General features: G+C 35.8%; 1 protein-coding gene across 4 annotated transcripts in view; it reads right to left on the reverse strand.

The window, feature by feature from the left end:
• The window catches only part of MEF2C (myocyte enhancer factor 2C), a 146,820-nt gene extending 137,076 nt beyond the window's left edge, over positions 1 to 9,744 (reverse strand). For all 4 annotated transcript variants that reach the window (XM_058527877.1, XM_058528057.1, XM_058527795.1 and 1 more), the window contains exon 1: positions 9,499 to 9,744. The gene's annotated coding sequence lies outside the window, so the exon portion shown is untranslated. The remainder of the gene's footprint in view (positions 1 to 9,498) is intronic.
• Positions 9,745 to 10,553: the final 809 nt, after the last annotated feature.

A 10,553-nucleotide genomic window follows, 5' to 3' on the forward strand; every position in this document is an offset into this window, starting at 1 on the left:
ATAAAATGAGAGAAGGGAAAAAAATCACATAGCACTCACTCTAACTCAAGATCCACAGCCCTAGAAGGGACTTTGTCCATTCACGTCAACCAAAGGGCCGCAGCGAAACAAGCAGTGGGACTGAGTATCTCACCCAGCCCTTTGCAAATCTATTATTGTCATCGTGGGAATTTCTTTTTGGTTTATGTAAGGAGAGAAAAACTCAAATGTGAAAAAAAAGAAAAATGTAGTCAACATTATTTCCGTAACCTATAACCTATACAGACTCTAAGCGGTCTTTCGATAAATACCAGAAACGGACAAATGGATAGACTTTTTTTTAATAGCCAGGTTTGTTAGTCTTTTAGTTAAGAAAAAAATTCCTGATGGAATTAGGTTTGGATTTATATCTTTTTAACATATTAATATTAACTGTTACAGAAGAAGGGTGAAAAGATCTACTTTCTGGACCACAAAACCTTTACTTAAAGACCACCCAACAACTTAATGAGGTTCCTCAAATGTGAATGGAAATCAGGCAGCTTAAAAAAGTACTTAGTAATTTATTGGTTAACAGTTTAAAATTTTTAAAATTCTTACCTAGATAATTACCTACTACAAGAACCTCCAAGAGATTCATGATTTAATCAGGTATAGTTTTATAATATTTAAATAGCAAGATAATCCATTTCCTATTTAAAAAAATTTTATTCAGTACACATACTAAACAACTCCAAACTTTACTATGCGTCTAAATAACAATATTTATTGAGTGATGATGATTCAAATTATCCTACGGTTCGAGAAAATTCCAAGAAGATAAAGAAGTCTCGTACCATATCCCAAATAAAAACATAGTTTTAAAGGTTGAATCTGAATTTTTCAAAAGAATGTCTAATTTTGTAAGAATTAAACGTCAAAAAATTACTGACTCCTATGTATATTATATGCAAAAAAAGTTTAACATTTTTTCCCCCTTGCTAATGGGCCTTGAATGTGTGCTAGGTGTAGGGTCCTTGCTCCTAACATCTATGGCAAGAACAGGCCATCGTGATCACATTCTTATGAGCTCCCTTTTACATTTTAAGATCTATGCTACATTAATTTCTTGACACTTTATTAGGAAACACTTGCATCCACAGAATAGTTGCTTGATGTTTAAACAGAATTAAAATTATCTTTCTTATCTATTTTAGTTTAAGGAGAAATAAAATTAAATTACATTTAACTGAGTCTGATTGGTAACTTTTATATAGGCAATTAATAATTAGTTTAGTGGGTTAATGACTAAACTAACATTTATATATTATTTGTATACTGTTAAATCAATAATTTAGTTTAAAAATAAAGCTGGAACAAACATGTATTATATACCACTTTCTACTTCAGGCTCCCACTTAATACACTTCAGCAAGAGAAGCCTAGTTTTAGAAAGGTGTGCTGGCAATAATTTGACTACATTTCACACAAATGAGAATTCTGTTACTGATTGAAAGGAGCCATGGCAGCTAGAAATTATTTTTTAATAGGATTTTTAGAAAATCATACTGGTAACGGTTGAAAATATAACTGGTAATTAAAGACCGATTTTAACAATTTTTTACCTTATTTTACAAGCAGAAGTATGAGTTTTCACACTGCAGTTTCAAATGCAGAGAATATTAATGCAGGTATTTATAAGTGGATTTATTTTGCATGGTAATAAGCACATTCCTTACACTGTACCTTTCAAATGAAGAGCATAAACCAAGTCTGAAAACCAAAGCCCATATTTTCTCTCTTTGTACTCTGTATTTTGACCTAGTAATCATTAAAAGTGTGAGTGTTTATCAATAAAAATTATTGTAGTGACACATATTGTGGTGACACATTGCTATTTCCCGAGATAAGCACAAAAAACACTCAATGTCAATTTGCATCAAAAAATGACCTAACATATCTGGAATATAATGCAGAGGCTTCACTGAAAAAAAACCATTATATATTTTTCACTGCAAAACAAAAAAAATATAGACATCTGATTGGGCCTGCGTGTGCTGGAAAAGGGGGTGGGGAGAGGTCTCATGTTCTATCTTACACCTATTGTTTTATGCATTCTAAACTGCTATACGGGAAGAAAAAGGAAGCATATTGAATCCACTTTGCAGTTAATATCTTAGTGATTTAAGAGGCAGAATTTTCAAGCTAAAGAAGAGAAACATTATGCTTTTCCTTCCCCAAAGCAATTGCCCAGGAAGAAGGCCCTCTGCTCCTTAGCCTACGCAAGGGGAAAAAGGACATTACTTCGGGCTGAAATCACTCCGAGACAGAAGAGGGGAAGTTTATGATGTGGCACTGTGCACTGTATCTGGTCTGCAGCCAGGAAGTTTTCATTTTGCAGCTCTGCTGCCAGTACCTGCCCTGCATATTCAGAAATAAAAATACACTGAGCTCTACCTCAGAACTGTGGATGTTACAAAGAATTAAAAGAGTTTATTTTTCTTTCTTTATCCTGAGTGTAATTACTGTTTTTAAAAAGAAAGAGCTGAAACTATAGTAACTGGAGGTTTTTTTTTTCCTTTTGAGACTCCTCAAACTACCTTCCCACAAAGCCATTTAAGTTAAATGGTACATTTACAGACTCACCTACATGAAGGATATAACTTAAAACATCTGCTTAGACATATATGTGCTGCTCAGATATGAAGAACATGGCAAAAAAATTTGAAAAATATAAGGCCATTATATTCTTAAAATGTGTGTTCTTCTGTATGTGTGTGTGTTCATTCATTAAAGAGATTTTTGACTGCAATTAGGTAGTCGGTCCTATAAAGGCTTCCTTGTGAGACCATGATTTCTAAAAATAAAATGCTCCAGTGAATATTTCTGCTAAATAATCACAACTTCAAAATTACTTTAAAGAAATCCCAATCCCTCATGTTACACTAAGCAATAACACCAGCTTTCCATAATAAGTCTTGGTTGGACACCTTATGCATGGTCAACAATTAATTGGAAGGTTAAAAAAAAGTCATGTTTACTCTATTAAGTAATAGACTAATTTCCTTGTCTATCCTCACTTATTTACATTAATGAATCTATTTTCTAACCTTGCAAATAAATAAGCATATCTAAGCCAAAGCTACCTCTCTTCGGGTTTCGGGGAAAGATGCATTCTCTTGCTATCATTTTAACTTGCTGAAAGAATCACAAACGTGAAAAAAAGAGACAGGCAGTTGTTAGCTGTTTTAAAAAACACTTCACATTCTATCAAAGGATCACACCCACCGCTTTTTAAATCCAATATGCTAGAGATCCATAGTATCTGAGAACAATTTATATGAATTCTTCATGTGCATCTTATCTTTGACAACAAGACACAAGAGGAAAACCAGACCACGCTCAGGACGCTATTTGGAAAACGCAGGTCCTCACCAGGGACTGCTTCAGAGATCAGTTTCTCCAGTCTCTAAAAACAAGTTTAAAGCACTTCATTTAAATCATTACTGGAAGATTTGCACTGTCATTCTACATGAATCGCAACCACTTGCCGGATGAACAACATCGCTCCATTCATTGCAAATTTACAGCATTAAGAATTAATAAAGTCTCTATAATGTCTGCATTATTAAAGAGTAATGATTCCTGCAGAAATCTGCCCGTAATAGGTTTACTGTTTTTATCGCTTTAATATCATCAATTTCCTTTATAATGTCCTCAAAAGATTCTCTTCATGTGTACTTTGAACTTTGTTTACACCAGCTATATTTTAAAAATAAACACAGAGATTTAACTTGGGCAATACAATGACAATGTACAACAAATGCACTATGGTGATGACAAATGAATGTTACTCATATTATCACCTGAACCCAAAACATGGATTTATATAACAGGTATCACATAATTTCCATACGTAATAAGAATATGACTTTTCTTTTTTGCAGTTAACGTTAAAATAATATCAAAGAAATGTGAGATAATACTATATCGGATAATATGATTTATAACCTTACTTTTTACAATGGTACTCTTTGTTACAGAATGTCCTTATTTTTCTTGCACAGATAAAAACAACTAACATAAGAACACTGATGCTATCTACTTATTCTTAAAAGAGAGAGGTAGGGAATGGGTGCGCTTAGCTCCATTTATTTCTTTAAGCCTCAAAACATCTGTAAAATAGTTACTATTGAATTCTTGTTTTGAGCAAAATTAATTCTAGAGCACTTTCTAGAAGTTTAATAATATTAAAATTACAAAACTTTCATAGACTTTTTTCAGCATTCATTATGCGAAAGGTTGTCAATAAGAACTGCTTTTAAGAAAACCTGACAGTTTCTGTTGCTCACTAACCATAGCAGACCATTAGAAATTATTTTCTTTCTCATGCTGTTATTCACTTACATACTGCATATTTGCTTCAGTTCTCCAAGGGAAGAAATGTGGCTCTTGTGGGAAAGGTCCACCCCTTTCTACATGTTTGCTTCCTTGAACGAAAGGAACACACCCCCTTACATTCTTTGAAATGTGTCCAACAAGCACAGAATTGTAATAGCGCTGTATTATTGACCAAATTAGAAAATCTTAAATGAGAGTCAAATATTGTAAAAATGCTGTGTTTTGAATCAGGAGGACTAAATGACACACACGTGGGAAATAGAAATGAACAACGTTCAGTCTGGTGTCTACGTTTGGATGTTCCGAACACTTGTGTTAGTGGAAGAAATTGGTGACTGTTTTTGTGCATGTGTGTTGTGTGACAACTCAGGGAGAGGCCCCTAAATGTTACAGGTTTTTGAGCGCATCCTTTGAATTTAAGACCCATTTGAGGATGCCTCCTCCCTTTCATAAATATTTTCAGAAAAAAACGTTCAGAAACTAAAGTCTGCATCTTCATAAGGACGATCAGAAAGCTGTTTGAAATCGCAGAAGGGCAAGAATACCGAGTCTACGCTCATCATCCCAGTAACAGAAAGCTCACACCAAAGTTGGTATCCACTAACTTCTACCTCATTAAGACAAGCTGCTGGTCTTGGGAAGTTATGTTCTAATAAGTCTTCCCTTTATCATGTAGAATAATATACTCCAAAGGCAAGTTTTTTTGTTGTTATTTTCTAATAAAATGATATACTCCACATTTATGGGAATCTGTGCACTTATCTTTTATTTTTTTCTAAACCCTCTTTTTCTTTCTTCCACTTTTACATAGAAATTTGCAAGTGTAAAGACATAGAGTAGGCAAATTTTTATACCTCTTTTAAGATAGTTTAGCATTTAAATGAAATGGTTAGTCCCTTTGCAATTTGTTCATCGGGCATTCCCGGATGAGCTCAGCTATATAACTTCCAGGCCTACAAAATGGAAGCTCTGCTATTCTGCCTATGTTTTTCACTTGGAATAAAAGTGAATACAAGCAGTGAATATATAAACTAGAACTGAAGGTAGTAAACTTATTAAAACTTCATAAGATATTGTTATGGTCAAAGCAAACCTGCAAGTGTGTGCCACAAATCCACTCAGATGAAACATCTCATTCACTAGGATTTCCTATCTTACTATAATAACGCACAGAAAATTAAACACATAAATATTAATTTTATGTATCACAGAAGATGTAGGCAATGAAAATGCAATGTTTACGTTTATGAGTGACTCATTAGTGTTTTATTGTGTGAAACACTAGGAGGCATCAGTTGGGTAAAAAAGGACTTCATTTTTAAAGGAGCAAGAAATTACTGCAGAGTTGGATGTGTAAGAAGTTGGAGTTTTCAAAATGTTATTATGTAAACCAAAACTTTATTCTCTGAAATAAACTCTCAAAACATCATATTTTGTTGTAAAGAATGATCTTTATATAACATGCATGAAATATATATAATTTGACCAATAAACACCTATCAAGATATTTTTCAAATGTATGAATTCATAACTACGTAATTACACATTTTTATGAAGAATATATTTGGTAACAGAACAACATAATGGCTATCGACTACCATGCATTTTCTGCTCAGTTACTCCATATACCACGCGTGTATGTTTTATTTCTGGCAAATTCTGTTTTGTGCTCTCTACAACGCCTCTGAAAATGTCTATTGCAATTAAGCCTTATAATAACTGCTTCACCGAAGCAGCCAGAACTTGATGTCTGTTCATAAAGAAGTGATGGAACTTAAAATTTAAGCAATGAAGACAAATATAAAAAGGACATGTTTTCTCTCATTTCACTATTGGAAGCCTGTCATTTGAAAACTGAGTTTTCCACTGTTTGAATGGCTCTGCATCATGAGGAAGCAACAGGGTTGTGGTATACTTATCTACAATCATTTGAAATTGGAGTGTCTTGCCATTCCTCAACAATCAGCTTTTATCTTTGACCTATCAAAATAACATGTGAACTGCGTAATCCGCCTTTTGTAAGGTGCACAGACTCTCTTGTCGCTCCCGGTTTTGTGAATCGCCTCTGTAATCTGGTCTGATTTCCTAAAGATGACAGATCTCGGTGAACAGTCGGGCTTTGCAGAGTACAGGGCAGTCCACGCGCCCATGAGATTAAGGTACAGTGCTGAGGCCGGGGATCTTAATCACCTCCCCTTCCACACACAGCACATGGACTGAACCTCAGTGATTAAATCTTTTCTTTGTGTCCAGGCAATCACTATCTCCATAAAATGAATATATGCATTTTTATAAGTTTTGGATATTAATTTGTGTGTTGTTTTCTCAGAGGATGTGCTTTTGAGAAAAAGTAGAACTTTATTAATAATCTCTTTAAAGTCCACTCTGTGACCTTTAATTGAATATGAAATTTTCCCATGTTTTGAATCATGTCCCTGAAGCCAAGGTTCTCTGTTTAATAACTATTTTTTTGTTGTTTTGTAGAACAAGAGTTGCTGCACAGATATTTCCCCATTTTTGTCACTTTCTGAGATTTCATAGACTCAAAATATACCACACGTAGTGTTGGGAAATAAAACCACAAAATATACTACAATAAACAGAAGAAAGTTTTGAAATATCATGTTATCATATGCCAAGGAGTTATGTAGCTCGGTTTTTTTATAAAAGAAATTTAAATACAAGAAATCATTTATTAGAAAGATATGGCTGTAGTGGTATGTAATTTATTGATTCGGTCAAGTGAGGGCCAAGGAAGAAATTCATAGAATCTGAAAAATATAAAACATTATGCTTTTTCAGGACTCAATTTTGAATCATTAGATAGCCCTTTGCCCTACTGGAATGAACTATTTCCCCCAAATTTTGAAAATTGAATATATTTACAAAGAAGAAAAGAGGCAAGGTGCAGTCAAGTCCTTGTTCCTTAAATTTCATGTATTTAATGTTAACGTGTTTCTATTCTGAAAAGTTAATATATGTGATTGCATACTTTTCAAGTATGAACAGCTCAGGAAAGGTGGAAAATTGGCTTTTTATTTTAAAGTGTTCATTAAACCTAAGAAACAAATAATACTCAATAAAAGTTACATTTTTAATACTGTCTTTCACGATATTCCACATACATACACAACAGTTAGACTATAAATAGCATAATTAATGAATGAAGTAAAACACTGTCTTTAGTAAAAAGTCTGGAAAATATGCCACAAAATACTCCAAAGCTGTGTGAATTACATTAGTAAAAAACAGTAGATTTTTATAAAGTTTTGTAAAACTTGAAGTAAAGATAACTGCCAACTATTGTCTCCTTAACTTGACTGAGGGACTATATTTTAAACAAATACTGAGTTTAAAGTGTGTTTTGACAAAAACTTTTAGAATTGAGTTAGTCTAATGTATAGCCAAACGTACTTTCCTACAAATAGAATGAGCTATTTCATTTTAGAGATTTTTGTCCTCTTGAGATAGGATACGAGAGAGGTACATCTCATCTTACCTGTCAAGTTCTGAACCTACTTGCTTTAGAACTACTTCCTTTAACTTAATAAATAATTTCAGGCATACACTGGAAGACAATAATATGGTTTATTAACTGCATTATATTTAACCGAAACTGATGGAGAAACAAAAATGCTGCTTGTGCCATATTAGTACATACTGAATGTTTTCAAAGACTAGCCAAAACTGACATTATTTTAAAAATTAAATAAAATGTTTTATTTTCAAATTGGAGATTGTTAACCTATTTAAAGCTAAAATTAGTATGCAATACGGAGGTTAAATGGAGTTCACAGGTGGTCACACTTCCATGTCCCACCAAGTCTCTAGGGATTGGAGTTATTATACTCCACATAAACATCTTTACTCTGCAACCACAATTCCATTGCAAGGTGCCAGTGAAAAAGAGGCTGGTCACTCTTTTTTGACTGGTATAATGAGGTGGCTGGAGTTCCCTTTACAGCACTTAGAAAATATATGCAGTCGCTAACCATTTCACCAGACAGTTACTATTAGAGTTAGTATCAGATTCACAATAGTAAAACCCACTTTGTGTCAAAGCAATTCTCCACCGAGGACTGGGTAAAGAACTGGCGGAGAGCCTGATTCTACTTATTATCCTGTCAGCATTTACATACAAAGGTATTTTACACAAAAGACATACATTCCTAAAATGTGAAGATAAAGAGCTTTTCCCAAAAAATGATAACTACTGGACCTAGAATAGTCAGAAATGTTTCAGATATAAAATTTCCTTTAAGAATCAATAGCGATATTCTGGGAAGGAGATAACATCAGTATTAAATTAAAATACTTGCGTAATATTTAATAATACAATAAACAATGTGCCGTGCCTCTATATACTTCCTTTGTGCCAAACTTTACCACTGAGTTTGGTAACTTTCATCCAAAGCCCAAACAGAAGGCAATTTAAGTTGACTTAACCTTGTTTGTTTTTAAACAGCTATATATTTTACTTGACCTGAACAGCAATGCATATACTAAAATCCCAATGCAAATTGTGAAATGTATAGACTACCATGGCCAAGGTATTACTTTTTGTCCACACCAATTAAAAAGCCCTCTATCAAGCCACCACTTTGGAAAGGGAAGGAGATGCACAAAGGTACACTCTGACAGACAGCCATGCTTCAGCTCAAACTAATCCCAAGAATTAGCGGCTCAGAAGCGTAGCCCAAAGCAAATCAGAGTCTTTGGGGGAACTCATAGGAGCATCTTTCCACAGTGAGCTAACGGCTAAATCTTAAGGCATGTACTTCAAGGTCACACAACATTCTGTGAAATATTAAAATTCACCAGGCTCCACACACTCCACCATATCAAACATGCTAACGACGTGAACTAACTTCATGAAACTTTAAACACACTGATGTGACAAGAACGAGTCAGGAGTGATTTCAATAACTGATGGCAAATGGATAAGACTATCTAGAAAGTTACTTTTAGCAACAGACAAGGAAATCGTGGAATCTAACGAAAAGAATGCACAACAAACCTCAACTTCAGCCTTCAAAAAGGCATAGGGAGAGACCCAGTGCCGTGGAATATATTGATGCAGATTACAGAGACAATACCCAGGCTATTTCTATTTCCTCGAGAAATGTCAGAGGTACTTACATGAAGGAAGACCCGATCAGATTAGTCCTTGGGATATTTTCCTTTCTTAAGAGAGAGAAAGAGAAAAAAATAATAATCTTTACTTCGTCCAGCCTTGAAGTGCTTCTCCACCTGATTCAAACATGCAGTCACGGCGACCCACACGGAACCTTCAAAGTCAATCCAATAGCAGCCCGAAGATGTCTGGGTGTACGCGTGTGCTCAAGTGTCTGTGACTGAGAGCACAGCGAGCAGAGAGCTGGAGACGATGTGTGTGCGCGCGCGCGCGCGCGAGGGGAGCGCGCGCGGGGGAGGCGCGCGCGGGGCCGCGCATTCGCGCGCGCCGAGGCCGCTCGGAGGAGGAGGAGGAGGAGGAGGAGGAAGAGGAGGAGGAGGAAGAGGAGGAGGAAGAGGAGGAGGAAGAGGAGGAGGAGAAAGTGGCTCTCAGCGGCCGACCGGATTAAAAGTAACCAGACTCGTCCAGAAAACTGCGTCCAGGAAGGAAGTGACAGAAGACGAATGGGAAAAGGAGAGCCGCTCACAGCCTTTGAAACATCGCGTAAAAAAGGCGGGGGGCGGGGGGAGTGATGGAAGGGTACTGGGAGGGGAGGCGGGGGTGGCAGGGAAAACGGAGCACACGGGCTTGGGGTTCTAAGCAGCACGTCCGATGAAGTGCCTCTTGCCTTCTTTTTTTCCTTAATTTTATTTTGTCTTTGCCTCTGCCTCGCGCTGCCTCTTCCTCTCTGTCTCTCTCTGCCTCACAATCCCAAACCGTTGACTCTCTCCTCGCGAGCTGCAGAAATCATCAGTTTCACTCTTGCAAAAGGGGGGCGGGACCAGACCTCGGAGCATTTTAATAAAACAAACATACAGCAGTTCCCTCCTCACCCCTCCAGTCTCAACTAGATTGATAAATTACTCCACTACACTACTTTAATTATGTATATGGTATGCAGAATAAATCACTGAACATCAGTACCTCAATCAAGGACTTTTAAATGATAATTGCATCTTGGTGAATCAATCTTTCCATTCCTGACATTTTGCTAATTTTAGTTTTACGGTGGGGTAATGGC

The sequence above is a fragment of the Diceros bicornis genome, chromosome 1 (genome assembly GCF_020826845.1).
Source record: "Diceros bicornis minor isolate mBicDic1 chromosome 1, mDicBic1.mat.cur, whole genome shotgun sequence".
NCBI classification, from domain to species: domain Eukaryota; kingdom Metazoa; phylum Chordata; class Mammalia; order Perissodactyla; family Rhinocerotidae; genus Diceros; species Diceros bicornis.